Source organism: Bos grunniens, chromosome 3, assembly GCF_055505025.1.
Source record: "Bos grunniens cultivar Pamir isolate PY7600 chromosome 3, Bosgru_T2T1.0, whole genome shotgun sequence".
Lineage (NCBI taxonomy): Eukaryota > Metazoa > Chordata > Mammalia > Artiodactyla > Bovidae > Bos > Bos grunniens.
Genome location: NC_141167.1, coordinates 2,953,352 through 2,980,208, shown reverse-complemented (window position 1 = coordinate 2,980,208; position 26,857 = coordinate 2,953,352). Strand labels below are relative to the sequence as shown.

General features: G+C 57.0%; 1 protein-coding gene and 1 long non-coding RNA gene across 7 annotated transcripts in view; one reads left to right on the top strand and one right to left on the bottom strand.

Moving 5' to 3' along the window:
* The window catches only part of HDAC4 (histone deacetylase 4), a 287,523-nt gene that overhangs the window by 183,647 nt on the left and 77,019 nt on the right, over positions 1-26,857 (bottom strand). Inside the window, exon 1 of one of the 6 annotated variants that reach the window (XM_086394185.1) lies at positions 10,716-10,836. The exons of 4 other annotated variants lie outside the window; for them this stretch is intronic. The gene's annotated coding sequence lies outside the window, so the exon portion shown is untranslated. Of the gene's footprint in view, positions 1-2,469; positions 2,674-10,715; positions 10,837-26,857 lie in introns of those variants that run through there. One more of the 6 variants, XM_086394183.1, reaches the window with a different exon arrangement.
* On the top strand, positions 1,805-4,491 carry LOC147374848 (uncharacterized). Its single transcript, XR_015161470.1, has 3 exons — positions 1,805-2,549; positions 3,093-3,261; positions 3,412-4,491. It is a non-coding gene; the product is annotated as an uncharacterized LOC147374848 (long non-coding RNA).

The following is a 26,857-nucleotide window of genomic DNA, read 5'->3' as shown; positions in this document are numbered from 1 at the left end:
ACACTGGATTGATGGTGAAACCTGCTCATCAGGCCTGTATGAATCAGACGGTCTTGAAACTATTTGCTCTAATTTTCCTTGACATTCAATATTTGATTACTCTTGCCAAAGAAATGACACAGTGATCTCGATGGCTTCCAAAAGATGTTCCCTGGGGCTCAGGAAAAAAAAATAACAAAACGTTCATTTCTGTTTATTTTTGTGTTTAAAAAAATGAATTAATTTTATGCTACTTAATATAAAGGCTGGGCTGTGCTCTCACCCCGGGGGGGAGGCCCCCCCAGGGCAGGAACATCAGACGGCCCTGTGAACCCGGGTCCCCTCCCAGCCTGGACCCCCTCCCAGCCTGGGTCCCCCTCCGGGCCCAGGTCCCCTCCTGGCCTGATCCTCTCCCAGTCTCGGGTCCCCTCCCAGCCTGCTCCCTGACCCAGCGAGGCTCTTAGCTCTGCATGGAGTAAGTGGGGATCAGAATGAGTGGCCAGGCAGCCTCTACACTTCCCATTTCCCACGGGGGTGTGCACTTTCCCCAATACGGGGACCAGGGGCACCCAGACTCCACGGATGCAGGGTCTGCTCAGAGAACGGGCCTCGCAAGAGGGACCCCCGCCCTCTCAGGGGCTGTGCCTGGCAGCCCTGCCCTTTGGGAAGCCACAAACCAGCCTGCCGGACGCCGTGAGCTCAGCACAGGTACTCGGGGACCAGGGCTCGGGGTGGGCACCGCATTCTGTGCCCAGGTGCAGCAGGGTCACAGCCTGCAGAGAGGGGAGCACTCGGCCTTTACCTGTGTGTCTGGTGAACTGAGCTCGTGGTTTCAGATATGGAACAGACCAGGGCAGAGACAGAGGCTCCGAGCCGAGGTTCAGACCAGCGGTCAGTCTTTGTGACCACGAGCCTGTGTCCACGGCCCCTCTACCCAGAGGACAGCATGTCCGCAGGAGCCCTCTCCACCGCTCCAGGCTCATGAGCTGATGAAGCTCCGTGGGGAGCAGGCCACGCCAGCATCCCCCAGGCCCGCCCCGCAGAAACCTCGCTGCCCGTGGAGATGCCGGCCACTGCGGCTCCAGACTTCCCTGCTGAGGCCCATCGGACTCTCTGACCCACCAGGCTGCCTGACCTCAGACACGGAGAGAGACTTTCCGAAGGCTGTGTTCACCCCCAGAATCCTGGAGCAAACTGAGGCCCAGCGAGTGGCAGCTAATTCCCAACGCAGCTGGGTCGAAGGTCTCCTAACCGCGGGGCGGCTGCCCCCATTACGCCCACTGCCGCTGTGCACGCGTCTGCCCACAGCACCACAGGCACGAGAAGATGCCCAGGAGGGACAGAGGTTGAGGGAAGCACAGGAGAGAGACCCACGTGGCCCGGGCGTGCGAGTCTGCTGAGGCCAGCACAGGTGGACGCACATGCAGCACACCCTCAGGATCAAATGCAAACGCCAAAGACTAAACCACGAACCAGAAACACCAAACCAAACACTTCTCACCAAACTCCAGGAGGGCAGCGAGCTCGGGGCACCGCAGGGTGAGGGCGGGGCATCCGGAAGCAGCCAGGCCGGGACCGCAGCCAGGCTCTGGGACTGGGTTTGGCTGGCCCCCGGGTGAGCGGCGGCTGGCAGCCCACCCGGGCATCACGAGGGAGTGGGCAGACGCTTCCAGAACCTGACTCACACTCAGAACCACAAACACCCCAGCCTTCGCCTCTCAGGGGGCACCCTGGGGCTCTTCAGCTCAAGTGTGCACACCCTGAACCCTCCAGGGCTGAGGCCCCTCTGTCACCATCATCACTCGAGCGGGCGAGTCCCCCGGTGGGACGCACTGTGCAGGAGAGTCCTCACTTATCTTCACAGCCGTCCTTCTGCTAAAGTCTGCTTTATCTAAATGCCAGCCAGCAGCCTGGGCCTGAGCGACACAGACGGACATCTGATCACGTCCACAAGCCCCGAAACCACAGCCCAGCTCAGGTACCCAGAGCCCGACGATGCACACGTCAACACACTTCGCCCGCAGGTGCCGGACACTCACCGCAGAGGAATACAACTTCAGAACCATTTCCACGTAACTACTGAGATTCTCTCATAGACTTAACCGTGTCATGCAGTGGACGACATTCTTCCCTTACAGACACACGAGTCGGGAAAACCCCCTCCTTTGTCACGTATTTAGAAGTTGGGATTGGCTGGCAGCCTGCCACCAGAGAAGAGCCCCCACAACCTCTTTTTCCTTTAGGAAGGGCGGCCGCGCCGAGCACAGCTGCTTTGGACAGAGGCCTCGCAGGGAGCGCAAAGGGCTGGAAGTGATCTCGGCACCTTAAGGAACTCTGTGCGGGGCCCGGGCGCACACAGACGCTCAGGCATCAGAAACGAGGGGCGGCGGGCGGGGCTGGGGCCTCCGGCCACACGCGCGCAGCGGAGGGACACCCGCACGTCTTCGCCGGAACCGACGCCTCACAGGCTGGTGGCTGGCGGTCACTTACGGGCCGAGGAACTGCCGACCGTCCGCACAGCCGCAGCAGACGCCTCCCCGCGTGAGAGGGGCCCGGGCGGGGCCCACGAGGTGGGTCTGTCTCCGCTGGCCGTGGCTCCTGCGGGCTCAGTGGCTCCGGCCGGAGAAGGCCCATCTGGACGCCGTCTGCCTGCGCGGCCGGCGTCCCGCCCTGCTCCCGCTGTAACCCGAGAGGGCCGCAGCGACGGGCCGGTGACAGGACACAGCTGAGACGGGGCAGAGGGGTGGGGCAGGCGCCGCGGCCCCAGGACTTCTCCCCGGTCCCTCAGCGACCCCCGCTTCCGTCACACCGCTGGGGCCAGATGGCCGCGCCCCAGAACGGGGGCGACCCCCCAGGGGCTCAGGACATGCCCTGCCCGCCCTCCTAACGGCGGTGAGAAGGAGCTGCCCAGGCGGCCCCTGTCAAGAGCGCCCCACTCCCGGGGCTCCCCTGGTGGTCCAGGGGTTACGACTGAGCACTCCAGTGACGGGCGCGAGTTCAGTTCCCAGTCAGGGATCGGGATCCCGCCTGCCACAGCTAAGACCCAGCGCAGCAGGATCATTTAAAGAGCGTCCCATCCCCACACAAGCCCCCTCCTTTTTTATCCCCATCAGGAAACTCAAAAGGAGTCAGCGGGGTATTTTCCAATAGCTGGAGAAAGCCCTCAGCCTGGAGCCCTGCTCACAGCTGGAGTGTGGGAGCCACGAGCCACCTGTGACAACTAACCCTGAAATCAATTAAAAGGAAAATGAAAACTTGGCTCCTCGGTTGCACCGGCCACACGTAAGTGCTGGACAGCCACACGCGGCAGGTGGTCTCCACTGTGGAGGTGAGACCCCCACCCCCACCTGGACGTGGACGGCCTGGTTCGGGGGGGGGGGGGGCTCTTCCTCACTAAGCACCACTCTATCAGGGTCTTTCCTCTTCTTCCAGGTGAGCAGGGAAAAAGCCCTCTCAAAGAGTCGACTCTGCTGCACACACGGATTAATCTGACCGAGTTTGCGTGCAGAATGGGCATGAGAACCCCGAAGTGCAACCAGCCCATGGTCGGCACGCGGCCCTCCCCTTCCGCCCCATCCATGGTTGACGCTGGCAGCGGCGGGGGCCGCTGGAGAAATGAGGGAGCCTCACCCTGCCCGTCCGCTCCCAGCTGCTCCAGGACCCGCCTTCCCAGGCGAGGGCTCCTCACCCCCACCCCGCCCCCCAGGGGTCCCCCAACCTGGGAGCACCCTTCCAGGGCCGCCCCGTCCCTTCCCCGCCCCCCACAGGGCCAGACGCCTGCACCTCCGCCGCTGGGTACCAGCACCTCCGCGGTGGTGGTGGGGAGCTATCTCCATCGCCTGTAAACACCAGCCCGAGGCCCCCTGGTGAAAGAAGGCCCCCTCCCCGCGCCTGCATCCTGACAAGTCAGCCTCTGTCCCGGCCACTATCAGGAGCAACTGTGGGCTTCTCACTCCTGCAGGACATCCCTCCTGCCTGTGTGTCCCCCCAGAGGGACTGTCCTCCTCCTGCTCCTCAAGTCCCCACGAGCGGGAGAGGCCACGCTGGGCTCTCCACACCGGCCCGTGTCTCTCAGTCCTGCTGGCGCTTCATCCATTTGCTTCTTTACAAAAAAACGCAAGCGGAAGACGGAGCCATTACCAAGGGGCCGCTGCTGGTGAGGCTGCTGAGCAGAGCCTCCGACCAGGGCTCGTTCGTCCTGCAGAGGCCCGCGTGATCACAGCACCCGAGAGACAACACCCACTCTGCCCCAGGGTGGCCTGCCTCGAGTTTAGCACGTGAAGACTGGTGCCCTGGGCAACGGAGCCAGAGAGGCCTGGGAGGGCACCCAGACGCCCGGGCAATGGGGGGGACCCCACCTAAGTGTGGGGGATGCTGGCCAGGCCTGTCCCCCCGCGCTCAGCCCCGGCCTGGGGACTAGAGCAAAGACAGGTGTGCGGTGGTCTAAGGACCGGGCTCAGGAAGCCCTTAGGGCTTGACGATTTGAAGGAGCTCTGTCTTACTTTTTATCTACTCCAGCGTGTTTATTTTTGTCTTTCTGTAGTGCCTGCTTAAAATTCCACTTCCTCTCCTCGAGACCTGTCCTCTGTAAAGGGAAATATTTCCCACTCTTTTGCAATCAACCCCAAAGGTCTCTGGTGTGGCCTGCCCCAGGGTGGAGGCTGGCCGGTACTGAGCACAGAGGACGAGCCTCGGGGGCCAGGTCTGCTTTTCTGTTGATCTTCCAGCTGTTTTGCTTTGTTCTCTTCTTGAAATCACTTGTCATCAGAGAGTTTTCAGCTCTTTTCTTTTTTTAACTCACAGTTGAGAAAACCAACCCACTGAGTCGCTTCCACGATTTGCCCTTCAAGTGCAAGTGTCCTGGTGGACCAGAACACCATCCCCGTCATCGGTAAAAACAGCTCTTCTGTAAACTGCGTCCCGCAGCGACCAGGGGCCTCGTTCCTTATTCCTAACGGATGCTCTGGCCGCCATGTGTCCTGCATGGACGCAGGCCCTGCCCTGGTGTCCACGGCACAGTCCAGCGTCAGGGCCTCACTCCCTTCTCCACTGCGTCCGAGGTCTCCCAGGTCCTCCCTGACCCGTCTTGCCTCACCCCCCGCCTTGCTGAGCAGCCATGGAGGGCACAGCCCAGCACTGGGACTGAACGGCCTGCACCCCAGCCCGGCTGCCCTGCCAGTGACCGCTGACCTCAGCCAGGTCTACCTAAGCGGTCCCCAGGCGTGAACAGGATCGGCGCAGGATGGGGAGCACAGCCCAGGATGGACAGGGAGCACACCACAGGATGGGAGAACAGCACAGGATGGGAGCACAACACAGGACGGGGAGCACGGGACAGGACGGGGAGCACGGGACAGGATGGGAGCACAGGACGGGGAGGACAGCACAGGACAGGGAGCATGGCACAGGACAGGGAGCACAGTACAGGATGGAGAGCACAGCACAAGATGGAGAGCACAGCACAGGATGGAGCTGGGGAGGCCCTTGCTCCACCCAGCGGGAGCCCACAAGCCCAGCCCCTGGAGCAGGAATCTTCTTACCTCCTATGAGGATCACACGCGCTAAGCTGTGTAAACTGGTCGTGAGCACGAAGTGATACTGGATGGCGGCCTGGTGTCACTTTCATTATTAACAATTTGAAAAAGCAGATTAACGCACCAGGCCCGGCTTAACTCTCTTGGGGCTCCCACAAGGCTCAGGTGGAATAACAGAACACACAGGAGAACATCCTAAACTCTCGGTGTGAATTAACTGCCCAAGTCCTCTAAACGCCCTGCCCCTTCCAGAGGCTGTTTTAAAAGAGGAGCTGACCCAGGAGCGTTTCCCCCTTGCCAGGCTCCTGTGCCGGGGCCCCCGGAGTCAAGAGCCCCAGGGCTGCTCTCCATGTCTGTGGACAGCAGGTAACTGTTTTCTAAACTGTTGAGGATTAGGAAGGACAGTGAGAGCCTCTGCCCTCAGAGGAACAGGATTACACATGGGATCCTCTAAGTTAGCAAAAAACAAACAAACAAACCAAAAAAGCTCTATAAAAATGCAAATGACTTCAAGCCAAAGTCTTCAGGGTAAGCCCCTTCCCTCTAGCCTAGCAAAGGGCATTTGGAGCGGTTGGCTGGGGGCATGTAGAGGGTAGGACCTGGCCTGCAGGCCCCGGTCTTAGCAAGACCTGCCTGCGGGGCAAACACACCCACTGCCTCGAGGGCACATGCTGAAGGCAGTCAGGGTTCCTTCCTTCAAGTGCAGACAACGCACACGTGTATGCTCAGTCACTTCAGTCCTGTCTAACTCTTTGCAACCCCATGGACTGTAACCCGCCAGGTTCCTCTGTCCATGGGATTCTCCAGGCAAGAATACTGAAGTGGGTTGCCATGCCCTCCTCCAGGGGATCTTCCTGACCCAGGGATTGAACCCTCGTCTCTTACGTCTCTTGCATTGGCCAGTGGGTTCTTCACCGCTGGCGATAAATCCATCTAAACGGCATAAATGTAGTCATGTTCATCTGACTGCTTCTGCCATGTTCTGTAACTGTAAGGACAACAATCTAGTGGGCAGCGCTCACACCCACTGCAGGGGCTAGGTTTCTCACGGTGAGGGCAGACACATGGGCAGCTGATGCAGGAGGCGGGCTGTCTTTCTCTATAACACTTTCTGTGTGAACTATTTTCAAAACAGTATTCCAAAATGAATTCTAGAAGTTTACAGATTTGTAGGCAGAGTAAATAAAAACTTTGGTTTTCAATAATGTTCAAAGTATTGCACACGTGCAGCTTCGCTTCACTTCCCTAGACCAATGGGGCTCTCGGGACAGTCAAAGCTGGGGTCTTTCCAGTGGTCATGTATGGATGTGGGAGCTAGACCATAAAGAAGGCTGAGCACTGAAGAATTGATGCTTTCAAAGTGTGGTGTTGGAGAGGACTCTTGAGAGTCCTTTGGACTGCAAGAAGATCAAACCAGTCCATCCTAAAGGAAATCAACTCTGAATGTTCATTGAAGGACTGATACTGAAGCTGAAGCTCCAATACTTTGGCCACCTGATGCAAAGAGCCGACTCACTGGAAAAGACCCTGATGCTGGGAAAGACTGAAGGCAGGAGGAGAAGGGGGGCGACAGAGGATGAGGTGGTTGCATGGCATCACTGACTCAATGGACATGAGTGTGAGCAAGCTCCAGGAGATGGTGATGGACAGGGAGGCCTGGCGTGCTGCAGTCCACGGGGTCACAAGGAGTTGGACATGACTGAGTGACTGAACAATGACAGACCAATGGAACGATCAAGCCTGTATTTCGAGTGTAAATACACATACACACACACACACACACTTCTGAGTTTGTACAGGTGAATCTTCGGCAAACACTTTTCCACCTCCCTTTATCTGGAGGCTTTTGGGGACACAGCGGTCACTGCCCTCACAGGCCATGAAGCTAGACAGCAGCAGGCTGAGCCTTCGGGCAGCTGGGACACAGAAGCATCCAGATGAATGGACACCTGTGGGTGAACTCACTCGACGGTGATCCCAGAGCGGGGATTATTCCCAGTGCCCTGGGCAGTCTGGCCTAATGTTTAAGTATCGAAACGGTGCTTTGGGGACTCAAGCTCTAAGAATTTGGCAGATCAGTCAGTCTTGCTCCTAGAAACAAGACGAGTGTGGGGTCACAGGCATCCCAGCTCTTCCCCCAGGAAGTCACTTTTCTGAACAAATCCCTGGTCTCCACTTGTTTTGCTCTCGTTTCCCACCGCTTCGTGCACTGTGCTCAGGCTTGGAGTGGCTCCCAGGGTCCACTGGTTGGATGTGAGCTGCCGACCAGGGCCCTGAGGTCAGTGGTGATGACCCAGGAGCTGACTTCCATGATGGGCACCAGGACTTGAGAGGTGACCTGGCCAGGCTGTTCGCTCGCTGAATGCCAAGGCGCAGCAGCCTCTCTGACCCCTGCTCCAGGCCTGCGGGCTCCTTCCTGAGTGAATACATGTCTGGGCCCCACACTCGGCCTATCAGTGCAGAGGCAGCTCTGAACACACCCCAGCTTCACAGCCTTCACGACTGCACGTGAAGCGCACGTTGGAAAACACACTCTTCACTTCAAACAAGCCACAGGACATCTGCTCGGCGCCAGGGCGGGGCCCCTGCCCCGCGAGCCCCAAGGGCTCGGCTGACAGCAGGACGGCGGGACCGAGGCCGCCGGACACAGCAGAGCCGGGCCCCAGCGCCCGTCTGCTTCTGAACGGTGAGCGGGGGTGGGGGGCAATGAAAGTCAAGGCAGGACTCCCCGCACCGGATGACGACTGATGACCCAGCCTTGTGTCCCACCGAGCCCTGTGCTGGACAGGGGCTGCTCACAGGGAGAAGCTTCTGGAAACGGCTTGAGATGCACCGGATGTTACGAGCCCGGCGTTGAGCGGGCAGTAGCAGGGCTGTGGGGCTGCAGGGCTGGGGGCGGCCCGTCCGTGGCCTCCGGTCCACGCTCCAGGAGCGACAGTGCAGGGCAGCCTCCACGACCAAGCGGTCAGCTGTCCCTTTCCAAGCCAGGCCCCTGCACGCTCTGCTTTCTTCCAGCCTCAGGTGCCCAGCAGGGTCTGGAAACCTGACACCAAGGGGGAGAAGGGCCCTGGGCGCACAGCCCAGGTCCTGGCATGGGCTCCATGCCCGCAGCCAGGCTGCAGCCAAACCCAGGACCCTTAGGGGAGCAGGGCTATTTTTGGGAATGTGAAGAAGGGGTCACATTTAGAAACAAAACACCACCAAGCCTGAGACCTAGACAACAGCGGCCTCCCAGCGCTGTGTAGCGGCCACTGCTGGGATCCAGGCGAGGGGCCCGCGAGGGCGGAGGGCCGCAGAGGGAGACCCCGGGACCTGGGTCAGAAGGACGCGTCCGCCCGCCACCTGGCAGCCCCCACCTCGTCTACAGAACGCGGGCTCCACAGCACCGTCACCATCTGCAATTCTAAACACGCTTTTCTTCCGTCAAGGGCAACGCCTGCTCAAGAAAATGGCTTCAGATGTTCTCCTTACTCAGAGCATTTCCTAATGACCGCATCTGGCCTACCGAACGCTGCTGGTGGGTTTTTTCGAGCTCTCTTTTAGAACACACAAAATGGAATAAAGATGTCCCAGTGTTTCACATCCTCCTCCCAGGACCTGGATTAAGGAGTCGCTGCACACACAGTTCCACAGCATCCCGCTCCGTCAGCACCAGGACTCCTGACCTCATTTCTGACGTCCACAGGTGGACAGCACACAGGCCCAGCAGCAGATGCCCAGTGAGGCCCCTTGTCCACCTGGATGCAAGTGACCCCACTACCTCCAGGCCCTTCCTGGGCGGGACCCCGCCATGGGACGGCCTGGGCCAGGCCTTCACTGTCCCTGGGCCTCTGTTTCCTCATCTGTGAAATGGAGTCCTAAAAGCACAGATTGCCCTTGACTTACCATGGGGTTACATCCCGTTAAGTTGAGAATATGGTCAGTCAAACACGCACTGAACACCGTGACCTCCTGACCATCACAGCCTAGCCCCCTACCTTAAAGGTGCTCAGAACACTTACGTCAGCCTACAGTCAGGCAAAACCGTCAAACACAAAGCCCACTTCACAGTAAGACGCTGGCTATCTCGTGTGACGTACTGAACACTGAGACTGAAAAACAGAATGGCTGTCAGTGTATCGGTTGCTTTCCCCGGGATCACGGGGCTGACGGGGGGCGCTGCACTGCCCAGCATCACAAGAGGGGGTCGGACCCACCGCTGACCCAGAAAAGAGCAAAAACCATCATTCAAAGTACAGTTTCTGTTGACCTCAAATGACTCTCACGCCATCGTCAAGTTGAACCTCCTATGTCGGGGACCACCTGCGCCTTTTATAGGAGTGCTCTGAGAACTGTGTAAGAAGCTCTTTAAAACACACTGTAGCCCAGCACCCAGAAAGCACTCCATGCATTGGTGGTCACTTTATATACACGAGACTGAGGACCCCGAGGGGCGTCCATACTCAGGACTAGGAGCCCGCGTCCCTCTGTGGCTCTGCAGGACGGCCCTGGACACAGGAGCACGCTGTGACCTGAGCGGCTCCCGGCCGGGGCTTTCCTACTGGGAAGGCAACACTTCCGCGAGCTTTTCAAGCAGGCTGGGCACGAAGCTCACAGCCAAGAACACAGGCCCATTTCCAGAAGGGTCTCCACAGAGAGTCCGGAACCCGTGGCCCACTGGAGGATCAAGTTCCAGAAAATAACAGTGACGGGCATCTTCTCGTTTGTTAGACGAGGGTGACAAACTACCACCCGTGGCCGCCTGACGTTTCCTGGAGGAGGCTCGACGTGGTGGGCAAGCTGAGTTTGTTTATCACGTTTCACAGAGTCAGGGACCTGCACCCCGGGTGCGGGCCAGGCAGAGGTGCTCAGCGAGGCCTCCGGGCATCCAGGAGGGGCCTGGCCTGGCGGGAGGCTGCCCTGAGCCGCCCAGAGTGGGCCCCCCCAGTCTTTCCGCCAGCTGCCAGCAGCCCCCACTCGACCCCACCAGGCGCTCTGGCCGCTCCCCAGCCCCAGGCCCACACCCTGCAGTCTCGGTCTAGGCGAGCCCCGGCACACGAGGCCGGCGGGGCAGCAGGGAGCCCGCTCACCCCCCGCTGGCCTCATCATCCAAGAGGGCCCTCGGGAACAAGTCACGGGCCTCCCAGGACCACGAGCCGACACGGCACGGAGGAAGCCCCGCGCAGTTCCCGGTAGAGAGAGGCCTGCGCGTCTGCTCCCTACCTCCCACCAGGCCTCTGTCTCGGGACTGGGCCCTCCGGAGCCGGGCCTCCCAGGGCACAGGGCTGGATCGCAGCAGAAACCCCAGTGGTGCCGCGGCGCTCGCGGGTGAGCGACTCCCGGCTCCGCCCCGACATCTGGTTTCTATTTCATGCCCGTGTTGTCACGTTACATAACGAGCAGATGAGACGCGGGGTCACCCTAGACTCGGGCTCAGGGCTCCTGGAGCTCAGCCGGAGTCCTGTTTACACAGGGCCAGGGCCACCAGACCAGGCTCAGAGCCAAGGCCACACAACCCGCTGACACCCCACACCCGGCTGATCCTGCACAGCCCAGCTGATGCCCCACATCCTGACCGAACCCCACACAGCCCGCTCACACCCCACACCCGGCTGATCCCTGCACAGCCCAGCTGACACACCATACAACCTGCTGACACGCCCGACACCCTGGCTGACACCACACATCCTGACTAAACCCCACACACTCTGGCTGACACCCCACACCCCAACTGAACCTGTACACCCTGACTGAACCCCACACCCTGACCAAACCCTGTACAGCCTGACTGACATCCCACACCCTGACTGAACCCCACACATGCTGGCTGACACCCCACACCCCAACTGAACCCTGTACACCCTGACTGAACCCCACACAGCCCGCTGACACCCCACACCCCAGCTGATCCCTGCACAGCCCAGCTGATGCCCCACATCCTGACCGAACCCCACACAGCCCGCTGACACCCCACACCTGGCTGATCCTGCACAGCTCAGCTGACACTCCATACAACCTGCTGACACCCCACACCCTGGCTGATCCCTGCACATCCAGGCTGACACCCCACACTGTGATTGAACCCCACACACCCTGGCTAACACCCCACACCCTGACTGAACCCTGTACACCCTGACAGACACCCCACACCTTGGCTGACACCCCACACCCTGACTGAACCATGCACACCCTGGCTGACACCCCACACCCTGACTGAACCCCACACCCTGACTGAACCCCGCACCCTGACTGAACCCTGTACACCCTGACTGAACCCTGTATATATACCCTGATTGAACCCTGTACACCCAAACTGACACCTCACACCCTGGCTGACACCCCACACCTTGACTGAACCCTATACCCTGACTGACACTCCATACCCTGACTAAACCCTACACCCTGACTGACACCCCACACCCTGACTGAACCCTGTATACCCTGACTGACATCCCATACCCTGACTGAACCCCACATACCCTGGCTGACACCCCACACCCTGGCTGAACACCTCACACCCTGACTGAACCCTGTACACCCTGACTGAACCCCACACCCCAACTGAACCCTGTACACCCTGACACCCCACACCCTGACTGAACCCTGCACACCCTGGCTGACACCCCACACCCTGACTGAACCCTGCACACCCTGACTGATACCCCACACCCTGACTGAACCCTGTACACCCTGACTGAACCCTGTACACCCTGACTGAACCCTGTATATATACCCTGATTGAACCCTGTACACCCTAACTGACACCTCACACCCTGGCTGACACCCCACACCTTGACTGATCCCTACACCCTGACTGACACCTCACACCCTGACTGAACCCTGTATACCCTGACTGACATCCCACACCCTGACTGAACCCCACATACCCTGGCTGACACCCCACACCCTGGCTGAATACTGTACACCCTGACTGAACCCTGTACACCCTGACACCTCAGACCCTGACTGAACCCTGTACACCCTGACTGAACCCCACACCCCAACTGAACCTTGTACACCCTGACACCCCACACCCTGACTGAACCCCGCACACCCTGGCTGACACCCCACACCCTCACTGAATCCTGTATACCTTGACTGACACCCCACACCCTGACTGAACCCTGTACACCCTGATACCTCACACCCTGACTGAACCCTATACACCTTGACCGAACCCCACACCCTGACTGAACCCTGCACCCTGACTGAACCCCACACACCCTGGCTGACACCCCACACCCCGACTGAATCCTGTATACCCTGACTGACACCCCACACCCTGACTGAACCCTGTACACCCTGATACCTCACACCCTGACTGAACCCTATACACCTTGACCGAACCCCACACCCTGACTGAACCCTGCACCCTGACTGAACCCCACACACCCTGGCTGACACCCCATACCCTGACTGAATCCTGTACACCCTGATACCTCACACCCTGACTGAACCCCACACCCTGGCTGACACCCCACACCCTGACTGAACCCTGTACATCCTGATACCTCACACCCTGACTGAACCCTATACACCTTGACTGAACCCCACACCCTGACTGAACCCTGCACCCTGACTGAACCCCGCACACCCTGGCTGGCACACCACACATGCAGTAAACACCACGCCGCCTGCTTGCAGCTCTTCACTTCAGCCGAGCTCTGTTCTTAATCCCTCCACCCACGTTCAAACATGAGGGATGGAGGAGCCACCTGAGGCCACACCTGGGACGAGGCCTCAGCCCCGACAACGTGCAGAGGTGAAGCCTGGCCAGAAGGGGTGGTGGCTGGCTCTTGGGGCACGGGGGAGGGTGGAGCCGGGGTCCTGGGGCGCACACCACCGGGAGGCTGCGGGACTGGCTAGGAAAGCGCACGGACCCACGCCGCAGGAGGTGCACGCTGCGATGCCCGGTGTAGGAGCTCCAGCAGCTGCCTACTCCCAGCCTGGGCGGCCCTCTGCCCCCTTCACCCACCCCCATCAGGCCACGCTGCAAACCCATCCACAGTCATCTCTGCAACAGACCTCAAAGGTGTCCACCTAGTTAAAAAAAAAAATCACACAAGGCACGGGATAGACTGACTGGCTCATAATATTTCTACCGGTTCAGGAAGAACACATTCTGTTTTACAAAGAAAAAAACAGAATCTCCCAGAAAGGGTGCCCAGCCCCCCAAGGCGAAAGCTTGATAGTCTCCTTGGGACGTTCTGTGCACCTGGACGCCGGGACACCCAGGCTGGCTCTCAGCAGCCCCCACAGCATGTGAGTAAGGACAACTGCAGCCAACGGCACGCTGGCTCTGCCCTGTGTTGCAACGTCTGGCACGGGCCCACCAGGAGGCACGTGTCACGGGCTGCACAGAGGGCAGGATGAGGCGTCCTCACGGGTGTCAGCTGTCCCTGTCCACAGATACACGGGACATCTGTGTCCTGTCCACTGGCATCCGGGAACATCCGGGAAATGCAAGGCCCAAGTGTTACCGGCAAGTTGAAAATGAGACTCCAGAAATGAATGACGCTTGAGTGTAGAGGGCCGGTGTGATCACTGCTCGAGGAAACGGCAAAGGGCCCGGCGGGAGAGGAGAGCCCAGGCCCTCAAGGGCACACATGAGACTCAAGGTTTTTACAGAACTTCATGCTTCCGTCTTAAACAAACAGTAAAAAGCGGGTGTTAAGCTGCGTTTTCATGTGAGATTCCCCCGCGGAGACTGTAACCGCGCTTGCGCTATAGATGACGAAGCAGCATCTTCTCCCTGGCGTGCTGTGTGGGGGCAGGGGGGAGCTCAGGGCCAGGGCCAGCCTCATCCCAGGGGTGCGCCAGGCTTCCCCGGGGACACGGAGCTCAGAGAGGAGGGGGGATGGCGTGGTTCCTGCAGCGCTGAAGTAACAGACAGAGAAGACTGCTCCACGAACGTCTCAAGGAAAAACCCCAAGTCACGAAGACCACAAGCAGATATCCTCAGCTGACATTTGAGGGAGCTCAGCATTAAGGGCCTTCCCTGGTGGCTCAGATGGCAAAAAATCCGCCTGCAACGCAGGAGACCTGGGTTCAATTCCTGGGTCAGGAAGATCCCCTGGAGGAGGGCCTGGCAACCCACTCCAGTATTCTGGCCTGGAGAATTCCATGGACAGAGAGGATCTGGCGGCTACGGTGCATGGGGTCACAAAGAGGCAGACACGAATGAGCGACGTCCACTTTCATGTGCAGTGTTAAGATAAAACCCTCACCACCAGAGAGGCATCCAGACACCCAGAGTGCCCACTGCCACCCAAGGAGGCCACGCAGGGCGCCACCTGGACAAGGACTGGACACTAGACCCGGCAGGTGAGCCTGCTGCACGGAGGGACCTGGGTCTGGGGGCCACTCCCCTCCTAAGTGACCCCAGGGCCAGGGTCATGACCCGCCCTGCTCTCCAGGCTACGAGGGGGCGACAAGGAAGACGCTGTCACCACAGCTAAGAGACACCTGGTGCCCCACAGACGGCCTGCGGGCCTGTCTTCCCAGACCACGAGCCCTGCGTGGAATGCAGCCCTGAGGGCGGAGCGCAGGCTCCATAGCCTACCCTTTCCTCCTCGGTCCTCTGCCGGCCAGCCGGAGCTAGGTGTGAAGTCCAGAAGTAGAAACATCCCCTGCCGTCCGCAGCAGGGCTGGGCTGCACTGCTACTCACCGCAGCTTTCTTCAGAAGGATGAGCCTGTCCAGGGCCTCACGGGAGAGCCAAGCCCACCCTTCCCTTTGTGTGTCCAACTAAAGCCCCTCATTCACCTATGACGAGGACAACGGCCCTGAGAAAAAGGACCGCGGCGCTTCGCCAGCTTGGCCCAAGGGTGCACGGCCATGTCTGACCCCCGGGAAGGCCCCCCGCACTCACACGGCAGCAGGCAGCAGGTGTCTCCCGGAACGTGGCCTGGCCTGAGGGCGAGAGGGCGGCGGCGGGCACACCCCCAGTGCCAGGCCCGGGTTGGCTGGAGCACAGGGCTCAGGCCTCCTCTGCAGAATGCAACTTTCCCGTCCCTCCTAGATGTGAACCCCAAGGAGCGCTGTACTCATGGGCTCTTGGAGGGCCCTCACGTGCTCCCCACCAGCAGGGGTAGGGGGCAAGGAGCCAAGGAGGAGACGAGCCGGGCAGACAGGGCTGGGTGCCAGGCCAGCACAGGGGAGCCCACAGGCTGAAGAAAGAGCTGGTGGTCAGGGGTCCCCTCGCTCAGGCTGCACCTCTGTACATGGAGGGTCTTGAGTCTGCCCCCAACCCCGGCCTGGCCCCTCCCTCCGACTGGCAGATGGATGCACTGAGCTCCAGAGTCCAGCTGCTGCCTGAATTTATTTTGTATTTTTAGCTACACTGGCTTCTCCAGTGGCTCAGACGGTAAAGAATCTACCTGCAATGCAGGAGACCTGGATTCAGTCCTTAGGTTGGGAAGATCCCCTGGAAAAGGGAATGGCAACCCACTCCAGTACTCTTGCCTGGAGAATTCCATGGATGGAGGAGCCTGGCCAGCTACAGTCCACAGGGTTGCAAAGAGTTGGACACGACTGAGCGACTAACACACTGAATGCAAAGCAACAAAAGTAGGTGCAAAACCATTCGATGTCAACATCCCTGCAGCAGCCAGTGACTACCTGCAGCAGTGGAAACATGAGAGGCTTAGAACCCAAAAGGGGATCGCGCCCTGGGGATCTCCTGCTCTCCAGTACGAAAAGGTCAGGACTGAAGCTCGGGGCATGCAGCTCCCCGGGGCCCCTTCTCCACGTGACATTACCCAGCCCTGGGACAGGGCAGCTTGGCCTGGTCATGAGCTACCAGGAGGCCGAGGCAGTGGTCACCGGCGTCTCTCCATGTCTCTCACTGGCACGCCGCACCCCGGATCTTCCAGGCTCTCCACCTGACATCACTTCTTCCCTGGTGGCCTGAGGCTAAGACTGCGCTCCCAGTGCAGGGGGCCCAGGTTTGATGCCTGATCGGGGAGCCAAGATCCTGCATGCCTCAGTGAAGACCCGGTGCAGCCAATAAACAAGCAGAGTAAATAAATAAGCATCTTTTAGACAGCCAGCTTAGAGCACTGGTGACCGAGCCCTACGTGAGAGAAGTCTGTGTCTCGCCAGATGGCCGGTGACTGTCTGAAACCTGCGTCCAGCTGAGTCGGCAGGACAGCAAGGAAGCCACTCCAAGGGCAGAAACTCATGGAGAAGGAACGGCGTGGAGCCTGGGGCCTCTCCTGAGGCTGTCCCAAGGCTGCCCACCTCGGCCACAGCTCACAGGGTCACTGTCACGGTTTAAGGACCCTCGGGGAAGGAGGACAAGTCATGCAAGGGGCAGAGAGACTGCAGCTCCTCTGGAGGGATGCGTCCACGCCTGTGCCGGATGCTGGCTGGGAGGGGATAGACCAAGAAGGAAGCCCCCATGGGAGTGGGGAGTCACAGATCACCTCACGGGGGCCAGGGGAGACCCGGCGGTCACAGATCGCCTCGCGGGGGTTGGGGGGGACAGTCACAGACCGCCTCGTGGGGGCCGGGGGAAACCCAGCGGTCACAGACCACCTCGTGAGGGCCGGGGGAGACCTGGCAGTCACAGACCACCTAGCGGGGGCTGGGGGAGGACAGTCACAGACCCCCTCGCAGGGGCTGGGGGAGACCCAATGGTCACAGATAACCTCGCGGGGGCCGGGGGAGGAGAGTCACAGACCGCCTCGTGGGGACCGGGGGAGACCCAGCGGTCACAGACCACCTCGTGAGGGCCGGGGGAGACCTGGCAGTCACAGACCACCTCGCGGGGGCTGGGGGAGGACAGTCACAGACCCCCTTGCAGGGGCTGGGGGAGACCCAATGGTCACAGATAACCTCGCGGGGGCCGGGGGAGACCTGGCGGTCAGAGACCACCTTGCGGGGGCCGGCGTGACCTGACCGACACCAGGGCGTAGCACTGCACCCACAGGGGCTGCTGCTGCACCTGCGTGAGGCACACGTCCTCCCTGGCTGAGCATGCTGTCAGCCGTACTAGGATGCCCAGGGAACACTGCATGGGCGGAAACTCACAGCTGAAGATCACAGCACAGGGAAAAAAAAAATCCAGGCAGCGGGAGTCAGGCCAGAACAAACTACAATTACAGGAAAATCTAATGTGACCACAAAATCATCTCAACAACAGGTCTGAGGAAACAGGGCCATCGAAGGGTCACGGAGCACAAAGTGGATGATCCGGGGCCACCACTCAGCAGCTGTCAGCCCCGGGTCCCAGGCCCTGCCTGCGTCTCAGTCTCTCAACAGCCAGAGAGAAACTGTGAGCTGCAGCTGCCCCAAGAAACAGCTGAGGGAGGGGTGAATGAGACCATCAACGTAGGCTCTGCTGATCGCGAACGAGCGCTACTGTTGCAGAAAGCGGCCGGGCACATTTGAAAATGACCTGAACGGAACCGGTAGCGATAAAAACGCTGATGATGAAAGGCCGAAGATGAATGAATGAGCGACATGATCGATTAGACAGAGCTGGAGAAAGGACGGGAGAAGAGGGAACTGGCACTAACGGAGGGATGGGTGCCCCCAGGAAAAGATAAAACTAGATCCAAACCAAGCACACCCAAGAGCAATCTCCACACGGACACAGGCCCTACAAGCCCAGGATGGAAGAGACGAGCCCAGGAGAGGAGGTGGCCTGGGAACTCAAAAGCCAGATGCAGTTGGAAAAACAGAACTTGGTAAGTCTGAACCACCACGGGGGGAGGCGAGAGAGGCAGTTAAGAGGGCAAAAATATTCTTTATGTGGAGAATTCACCATAAAGAATTCACAAAATGACTGACAAACTGGGAGAAATTGTTTGCAGACTAGCGCAGATAAAAGCTAACACCCCCTGCATATAGAGAAGTCTTAAAAACTGTGGGAACAGAGACGAAAGTCCTGACCGAAAACCAGGTCAAAGGCATAAAGATAGAGAAGAGGCCTCACGCCATGGTATCCCCTTATGGGTCAGATGGACAAACGGTAAGGGCATCTGCCCGCGCGGTGTGGGAACAGAGCGGGCCGCCTGCACGCCGTGCCGGGAACGCACGTGCCCGCACCCGCTCGCCCGGCACCGGCCCGTGGCCCCCGGCCCCGCACGACGCCTGCTCCTCCTCAGTCCATGGTCACTCAGTTCGTGAGTCTGGAGACACACCTCCCACAGCAGGGAAGCGCTCCAGCACCAGGGGACCACGGGGCACGGCTCTCAGGAGCGATGCGGGCCCCTCCTGGAGGTCTGACCGTGGGACGCAGGAGCAAGACCCGGCGAGCTGTGAGCGCACCCTGAGCGCACCCGCAGGTCGGGGACCGGGGCGGGGAGGAGCCCCGGGAGGGATGGGGCGAATGTGCTGGGGTGGAAAAGCCGAGTGCACAGGAGTGGCCTGTGGGATGCTCCTCCTTTGTCCAGGAGGCAACGTGGGAGGGCGAGGGTGGGGCTGGGGAGGGCGCAGGGCCCAGGGACGGAAGCCAGAGGACTGGGGGGATGGACACCACTGCTCAGTCCAGGCTCCTACACAGCACTGGCCTCAGGGGCCACACTCATGTTCTACGTACTCAAAAAGTAAAAATAAATGAAAATACTGCACAGTGAGATAAAAGCAGTAAGGATGACCCCAAACCCACCACAGGTGAAGAGCGTGATGCCCTGGGCCGGAGGAAGGGGCAGGTAAGAACCGGCCCACGCAGCCTGGGGACACGGTATTTGGACGACGCTTGCACTGCACCCCTGAGCAAGGACTCAGCTCCAGTTATAAGAGTGTTTCTCACAGAGGCATAGATTAACAACTTCTGGGCATTCTGGGGTTGAACAAATGAGTAAATACGTTGTGGAGACCAGGAGCCACGCTTTCTAGCGTCAGACGAGGAGTCGGTCACATGCACGGCAAAACGCAAGGGCCTTTAAGGGGCCTGTGAGGCTGGACTGGAGCTGGGAGCGCAGTGCGCGTTCACGGGCTGCGTGTGCGTGTGTGCCTGCAGCTGAGAGCACAGTGCGCGTTCACGGGGCTCTAGGTGAGTGAAGGGCCCTGTGAGGCTGGACTGCAGCTGGGAGCACAGTGCGCGTTCACGGGGCTCTAGGTAAGTGTGTGCGCGTGTGTGCCCGAGTCAGAGCAAGGGCCTTTAAGGGGCCTGTGAGGCTGGACTGGAGCTGGGAGCACAGTGCGCGTTCACGGGGCTCTAGGTGAGTGTGCGTGTGTGTGTGCCCGAGTCAGTGCTCACACGGACATCCGTGTCCCGGCGCTGGGCGCTGGGCAGCACCTCCAGCACGCCAAGCCTGCTTCCTCAATACCAGCCCCTGGAAACAGACCCCAGCCTCTGCGGAGAACCAGCTCACTCTGGGGCGGGGCACGCGGAGACGAGAACGCCTCACTGTGTCGCAGAGAGTAAAGGGCTCACAGGTGCGGGGTCAGCCCGGGGGGCTCCCACCAGCCAGACCTACACAGTCTGGGCACCAAACGACATCATGGTGACGACAGGACTACAAGCCAGTCAGTAAAACAGCCCACTAGTCCAAAGGAACCTAAGTACGATCTCAGGCCGGAGAAGTCTGTCAGGTGGTTCAGTGGTAAACAATCTGCCTGCCAAGCAGGAGGCGTGGGCTCGACCCCTGGGTCGGGAAGATCCCCTGGGGGAGGAAATGGCAATTTCCAGTATTCTTGCCTGGAATATCCCATGGACGGAGGACCCTGGCATGCTATGGCCCATGGGCTGCAAGAGCTGGACACGACTCAGCGACTAAACAAGAGCAAAACGTAAATACGTAAGCAAATATATAAGAAAGGGAGGTTCTTTTTTACAAGAAAAAGCCAATGGCTGAATTAACAAGAAAGACGGGACTAGAAAGATCACCGAGAGTACCATCATCACAGTGACAGCTTCAGGTGCCAATCATCACTGGATTCAGAAACCAGAGTCATAAACTTGGGGCCCTGAATGCCCTGGAGGCCCCTCTTGAGATCGAGGGCTTTATTAGGACACCTGGCAAAACATGCGTCAGGCCTCCGGGGAGATAACGCTGCGACGTGGTTGGTATTAATAGCTCCCTGAGGTCGGCTGCCATGCTGGCTGCTGACAAGCTGCCCTTGTTCCTGGGCGACGCATTAGTTGGGGGAAGGGTGTCATCTCAACCACTCACTTTCAAATGAGTCTGAGAAAGTTCATTTTAAAAAATACAAACATATACAGTAATTTTCTGTACTATTCTTGCTGTAAGTCTGAAATTATAGCAAAATTCAAAGTTAAAAGGAAAAACAGAAAAAGGGCTAAAATTTCCCCAGAACTTTTTGAAAGACATTAACCCCCCCACCTTCAGTAACTCCAAAAAAACATCAAGATGGATAAAATGAAAACACTCAGTGAAAATGGAGCTGAAAATACTTGAGACTAAGACCACAGAAGCACCGAGAAGAACTGGCAGGTCCTTGCAAAGATAGGAGTGTGGGCAGGGACATTTAAACGGCGGCGGTGCAACTCTGCGGGCTGACAGTGTTTTCAAAGTGCTGGAAGAAACAGCTCTCCACCCAGAAGTGTCCACCCCGGGGCAGCAGGCCACGGTGCTGGGGACAGAATGCCGTTTTGGACAGACAGAAAGTGCAGGAGTTTATTACTGCAAGAACTGATAGAGAGACTTCTTAAGGATGTCACTGTTGTCAGAGTAAGATCCAAAGAGAAGCAATGGCATGCAGAGTAAATGTAAGATTAAAATTAGGAAGCTGCACGTGTGTAAAAAGCAACATACACGTCTAACAATGGCTTTGCATCCAGCTACTGGAAGGAAATACACACATGTGCGTGCCCCACACAAACACACACACACGCACACAGCCAGAGAGAGAGGTTCTATAGATGAATAAGAAAAGAGAACACACAGCTGAGCAGAAGAACGGGGACATCAGAAGAGAAGCTATCAATGCCCAAAGCAGGCCGCTCCGTTCCCTGGGACCTAAGGTGAACACGGTAAGGTCCAGTTTCCGACCCGGGTGGGGGTCAGGGAAGGAGGGCGCCAGGCAGACCCTGGAGAGGGACTGGCGCAGTGGCCTGGCACTCCACTCCTCAACAGGGAACCTCAGAGGACCCCCCACATGTGCCAGAAAGCACCGCGGAGGATGCCGAAAGCCGCGTCTGAAGCCCACTGCAGGGCCATCCACGGGCAAACGGGCACGCTGTGAAAACTCACAAAACTGATCGCTCAGCACCAGCGAAAATCAGTCACAGCTACATGCATAAACGTGAATCAGCTCCAAAATAGTCGTGTTCCAAAAAAAGAAAAAAACCATGAAACATACAGTATGATTCCGTTTACATCCGGTTCAACAACACGTAAAATGAAGTTGCGTTGTTGAGGAACATGGACAGATGAATTTCTTAAAGCCAAGGGATGAATTTCTTAAAGCAAAAGCACAGAAGCCCTGCCAACGGCCCCTAGCTTACAGCGGGGAGGGAGTGCATGGCTCCGGCTTGTTTTCTCCTTTAAATGACACTCCCCACATTCTTCAGGAGGTAAAATATTCCATAATCAAAATTAAAATAAATATGTGTGGGAAAAATTTTAAAGGTATACCTGAAGCAGGCTAAGAAAGTAATAAGTGAATACAGAAAATAAAAGTGAAGGGAATCACGGAGAATTGACCGCCGCACTCCACCAGCCCGGGACAGAAGATACGGGCAGGTCCAAATGTGCTCAACAGGGAAACAAGGGAATGTAGCATCTGAGATCCTTTCTGCAGAAATCAGGAATCTCATGTAATCAAAACTGTCTACTTTGTTATTGCACTTTTCTATTAATTACAGGCAAATGCAAAATAGACAGATTATCATGGGTTTCTTACAGTCTGAGAATATGTTGAGAGTTTCCTGTTTCTCTCTGCTGGTTTTTCACATCTTACTGACACTGTCGACATTTCAAAGTGAAAGTGAAAGTCACTCAGTCGTGCCCGACTCTTTGCCACCCCATGGACTATACAGCCCATGGAATTCTCCAGGCCAGAATACTGGAGTGGGTAGCCGTTTCTTTCTCCAGGGGATCTTCCCAACCCAGGGATCGAACCCAGGTCTCCTGCATTGCAGGCGGATTCTTTACCAGCCGAGCCACAAGGGAAGCCCAAGAATACTGGAGTAGGCAGCCTATCCCTTCTCCAGCGGATCTTCTTGACTCAGGGAACAAACTGGGGTCTGCTGCACTGCAGGTAGATTCTTTACCAAGCAAGCTATGGGGGAAGCCCTGTCGACATCTCAAAAGTAATGAACAGGTGACTTACTAAACTGCTGCTGTGAGGACAAGGCATCTAGAAGTTCCCACTGTGAAAAAGGCTTGCTTCTGCTTTCAAATAATCCATAACTATTTATACAAACTGTTCATTTCCTCCAAATTTGGGGACTTTGCGGTATTCATTACGAAAACCGGAATATGTATCTCATCGTTTTTATTAAAATTAAAAAAAAAACATTCTCACATATTTCGTAAGTTCTCTACTTTCCCTGTGCCACAACGCTCTTGCAACAGAACCTTAGGTTGGGAATAACCAGAGAAGCTGCTCTCGAAGTCTTTCCCCAATATTGCGTGTAGGGTTTTACATCTCCACATGTAAGTACAAGCTGCACAGAATTTTTGTCTCATTTTTGTCTCCAGCAGGTTCTAGAATGAAGGCACTTTCAGTTTCACGGAATTTGATAATATTTTTCTAGGTTTAGAGGCACTCTTGAGGAGGGTCCCCAGCACATAAACTTTGGGGAAATACTGAGTAAGGAGCAGGTGCTTTTAAGAAACATTCAGGCAAACTACCATCTATAGGACGGATAAGCAACAAGGTCCTACCATATTGCACACAGAACTATATTCAATACACTGTAACAGAGCACAAGGGAAAAAAATGCAAAACAGAATGTATATACATGTATAATTCAGTCACTTTGCTATACAGAAGAAATTAACACAGCAGTGTAAATCAAATATACATCAATAAGCTTTTTTTTTTAAGAAAAGAAACATTGAGATGGGTCCTTTACCCCCAAACCACCAGCCCCTAGCATACTCTCACTGCCTGTGAAGGCCAGGAAGGCTGAGCTCAAAGTTTCTAAGAGCAGAGCAAATGCATTTGCACTTTTACGGAAGGCAGAAAAGGCTATTTACTCAGAGTGTTTCTGTCTAAGCTTCTTATTGGAGATTTCTCCCAGTTCCTCCTGGAACTGTTTTCTTTATGACTCGGCACTTCGAACATTGGCATTTATTGTCAAGGTGACTGTATTTATTCTGAGAACCTGGGTTCAGAAGCAGCTTTCCAAAGATCCACACGGGTCCACTGTCTTCCCTGAAGTTCGTCTTTTTGCAAAATGACAAAAGGTTCAATGAGAAGAAAAATTCTAGCAAGTTCCTCTGCATCAGCTAGCACCTATTTATGGGATAAGCGTAGTAATCCCTAATTCAATGTAACGTAAGTATACTGCATGTGCAGGCAGGCAATCGCTTTAAATAGCTGCAAGTCCTATGCGGCAATGCCTATGGGCCTGCCGCAGGGCTCCTGTCACCCTTGAGACCACCTGCCGCTCAGGGAGACCATGGAGAAATCCTGACCTGCCAGGCCTATGCGCCCCGCAAGCCCTGGCATGGCACACACACCCAGGGAGGTCAGCACTCCCCCCGACAGCCCATCACACCCCCTGGGGCCTCAGATCACGGAGGACCAAGTCTTTTTAAGTGCCTTAAGAAATATATGCTTGTCCACCCCAGATGGCTTAGAATAGCAGCTCCCACAACTTCAAGTCTCAGGGCCCCTCCACGCTCTTAAAAATCACCCAGGACCCCAAAGACCTTTCAATACGTGGTGGGACCTAATGGTGTTTGTTGCTGTTTAGCTGCAAGGTCGTGTCTGACTCTTTGAGACCCCATGGCCTGCAGCCCGCCAGGCTGCTCTGTCCATGGGATTTCCAGGCAAGAACACTGGGGTGGGCTGCCATTCCCTTCTCCAGGGGATCTTCCCGACCCAGGGACGGAACCCATGTCTCCTGCACTGGCAGGCTGGTTCTTCACTGCTGAGACAGCAGAGAAACCCAATCAATATTTACCGTATTAGAAGTTAAAATGGAGGGTTTTTAAAAAACATTCACCTAATTCATTTCAAAATAGTGATGAACACAAATCACCTATTTTTAGCGGGGTGGGGGTGGGGAGAAGCACCTTTCCTAAAACCAAAAAAAGCTGTTGGAAGGAGGCGCTGTCTGCCAACCCGACAGGATCGCTCAGGCGGGGAGCCGTCACCTCTGCTTCCGAGCTCCGCATGTTGTGACAGGTGTCTGGGCGGCAGTGACGCGGGGAAGCGCCGCGGAGACGCGGCTGGATCTGGGGGAGCATCTCTGCGGCTTCAGGATGGCCGTGGGCGGGCCTGTCTGACGTGACGCCCGGAGTAGGCCCGGGCACACAGGGAGTGCGGGAGGGCCATCCCGGGTGAGCTGTGCACCCGGCCACACCCACCACCCCGGTGCAGCCCCGCACCGCTTCCCCCGACGTCAGCACTTGTCCCGGGAAGAGGCTGCTCCCGCCGGGGCTGCCCAAGGCGTCGCGCGCCAGCAGACACCCGGGGGGACGCACCGCTCCAGGACGCTGACTTCCAGCTGAAGGGTCACCGTGGTGGCTCACACGGGTGGCTCTTTTCCTTCATGTGACGGACTGACTTCCTTCTAAGGGGAATACCTGGCAGGTCCTCAGGTCTGAATAACCGCAGTTGATCTGTGGTGGTTCTTTCTGGCAAGGACTGTGTCCCGTGAAAAGAGTGGTTAGGTCAGCTGGCAACTCGCTGGCTGAGCGGATCATGGTGCTTCGGCTTTGGTGCAGGAGAAGGGCTATCTGTGCACGTCCCCTCATCGCCCAGGATGTCAAAAAGACGTGCGCCCCCAGGCTGGAGGCACTGCACGGAAGGAACAGCCGTCCTGCCTCGTCCAGAATATTCCTAACTGACACTGGCTCCTCCGCCTGACGCCCGGCGGGGAGGAAGCCCTGGGCGGTGTGCTGTGGCACCGCTTTGCTGCCAGCTGGGGCCCAGGCACTGTCACGACTGCTGTTCCCGGCCACCAGCAGACACAGCAGCATAGTGAGAAGGAAACGCTTCTCTTCTAACTCTTACAGGCCACCCCCAAGGGGCTAGGGGACCCCTGCCCATTTACGAAATAAACTGCTCTCATGAAAACAAAAGCCATCCAGTAAATCTGGCCAACTCCTAGTGAGGCTGCTCTGTGGAGCCTATCTGCTGGGTGCCGGGCAGGCCTACAGAGTCACAAAGGTCAGCCTCCACTTTCCAAGAACACAGAGCCTAGCAACACAACGGATGGCGCAAAAGGACGGGGAGGCCTGCAGCCACGCCTCTGCCTCCAGCTCGTCCCCAGCCGGGCCTGGAGGGGGAGGAAGGTCCCACAGGGCTGACGGGAGCATCTGAAGGACGGCAGCTCGGGCCCAGGCCCAGGGAGGGCTGCGCCCAGGGACAGCCAGGGCACGAACCCACAGGGCCTGTGCAGGAAGAAACACCCACTTCCGAGCAGGGGGAAGTGGCACAAAAATTCAGTTTAGGGATTTCTCTGGCAGTCTAGTGGTTGAGACCCCGCCGTCCAGTGCAGGCAGTGCAGGTTCGATCCCTGGTCAGGAAGCTAAGATTCCACATGCTTCCACGAAAATCCCAAAGAATAAAACAGAAGCAATGCTGTAACAAATTTAACAAAAACTTTAAAAATGGCTCACTCCAAAAACAAACAAACAAACAAAAAAAACCAAACAAAAGATAAAAGGTAAAACTCACTAAAAATAAAAAAAGGTAAGAACTGTGCATTGCTCTTAAAATGTTTCACTTGTAAGAAACGCTAACAATTTCAGAATGAAATACAGCTTCTGTAGTGCCCTCTATAATGTAAGTTACAAAATGTCTATCTGGACCAGGATACATACACAATGGTGTGCATTTATTAAGCACTGAGGAAGTCTGATATAACTCTTCAAAGGCCAAGGATTAAGATAATTGAAAGTGTGAAACTGGATGGCAGCTTTTAAAAAAGAAAAAGAAACAGCTGTAGTATAACAAGGGGAAACTTCTGGCATCTGAGGAATATTTTCAAACAGAAAGTGTTCAGAGAACCTGAATTGCAAACCCAACTAGGACAAGCAAAGGCCAAAATGTAACCACAGCCGGCGGAAAGAAACACAGCCCAGAGGCACCCGACAAGAGAGCCAGCCCTGCTGCAAATCACCAGCGTGAACAGAGAGGCCGCTCTGCGTGGTCTCGGAGAGTTGGGAAAAGAAGAAAACCGGGAGCCAAGAGGACATAGCAACTTGGGTCTCTAAATAGTGTCGATTAAATATGAGAACAGCAACGCTGAAACCCATTAAAATAAAATAA